This window comes from Dreissena polymorpha, chromosome 8 (assembly GCF_020536995.1).
Source record: "Dreissena polymorpha isolate Duluth1 chromosome 8, UMN_Dpol_1.0, whole genome shotgun sequence".
NCBI lineage: Eukaryota > Metazoa > Mollusca > Bivalvia > Myida > Dreissenidae > Dreissena > Dreissena polymorpha.
This window is the reverse complement of record NC_068362.1, coordinates 20,150,145-20,151,758: the sequence shown is the minus strand read 5'-3', so window position 1 is coordinate 20,151,758 and position 1,614 is coordinate 20,150,145. Positions and strand designations below refer to the sequence as shown.

The window sequence follows — 1,614 nt, the reverse complement described above, 5'->3', positions numbered from 1 at the left end:
AATATTACATTTCCTTTCCGTGAGTTATATGACAATGCTAATAGGATGTGCAGAGTTTACACAATACAGTGATTGAACGCTTAATGTATGCAAAAACAAATTGTGAAGGTTGCGTGACTTTTAAAACATTAACAAATCAGCAACCTGTTGTGTTCTACAATATGCATTTGGGCCGAATAGTTTTCTAGAAAATGGATTAGTGATAAACATTGTTAATATAGAGACATTATAAAGTTTATATTTATTTAATATGTGAATATTATAACAAAATTAATATTTATAAAAAGTGTTAAATATATCAGTCATTTGAATGGGCAATGGCGTGCAAATATGTTGGTCTTTGCGGTGTTATATACAAAACTATTTTCCAGTCTGTATTTTCAATGCGCGTTGGTAGTTAATTGTTTTTATAAACCTTGTTTTGTATTTGCCGTGTGGTGTCCTGACGAAAAGGTAACGACAAGATACATTTGATAACATATTGGTTGTTGTTTTCTCAGTGTCTAGTGAATATCTGGACTACTTGTTAATAAAACCACGACGTTTTTTGCATTGTGCTTATAGTAGTACACATACATGTACGATCAGCAGTGGTTATAATATATGAAAGCAGAGTTTTGTGGACTACAGTAATTCATACTGGATGTATTTTTCATTCATTTTTGGGGGCTTTAGTATATAAAAAAGATGTGTCATTAAATAGTTTACTCGGTTTTCTCCAAATTATTAATTGCTTTATTACAAATGTAAATTGCAAATTATGTTTTATATATAAAAAAGTAATGTTGATCTTATTTTAAGCTCGAACAAATTTCCACAACCCGAATGCAATTTATCACGGTCTGAACTTGGTCACGTAAGGGGAGAAGTTGTTTTGCGGCCCGTTTAGCTCAGTCGGGAGAGCACTCGCCTTGTAAGCGAGGTGTCCCGGGTTCGAGCCCCGGACTGGCCGCACAATTTCTCACCCTGTGACAGATTTTTTAAATAAAACTTTATAAATTGTATGACCTTTATGACTTGTGTATGTATGTTTATTTCCACCCGAAACACATCTATGTAATGGTTTGTTTTTATTATTTTTATTACAATTCGATGTATGAAAATCCCTCCTAGTTTTATATAATACAAACACAGGATGTTCTTTTTCCGTCGCGACATATACGTACTGGTACTTCAAATAATGCATATCGAATAAATAAAAGAAGGGTCTAAGTGCCCTTTGTTACAATCATGTTGGCACTTAGTACTCCAATGTCCGATAGTCTTACTACCGGATTTGAATGTCCAATTGTCTGACTAGTGACTACCGTTTGACCAAGCATTTTACCTTCCGCATGGCTGTCAAGACATGTCGATTGCCTACTACGTTGCTTTTAAAGTTAGACATTGTGATAATGGCATATACCAGCATTCAATTTCTGTATCAAATGACCTCCTAAACATACTCCGTTTGGTAAAATAAAGATAAAAACGTTATCGGAAATAATTCATTTCAACCTCCGCACAGAGTAAAATTGTTCTAAACACAACCCTAATAAATCATTATTAGTGTTATTATAACCGCCGCACAACACATTGTAAATACTTATTTGTATAACAAACTTTGCTTAATTG

At 33.5% G+C, this 1,614-nt stretch overlaps 1 non-coding gene across 1 annotated transcript; it reads left to right on the top strand.

Annotated features, from left to right (window-relative positions):
• The first annotated feature begins 878 nt into the window (after positions 1-878).
• Positions 879-952, top strand: Trnat-ugu (transfer RNA threonine (anticodon UGU)). The gene has a single exon. It is a non-coding gene; the product is annotated as a tRNA-Thr (tRNA).
• The last annotated feature ends 662 nt before the right edge of the window (positions 953-1,614 follow it).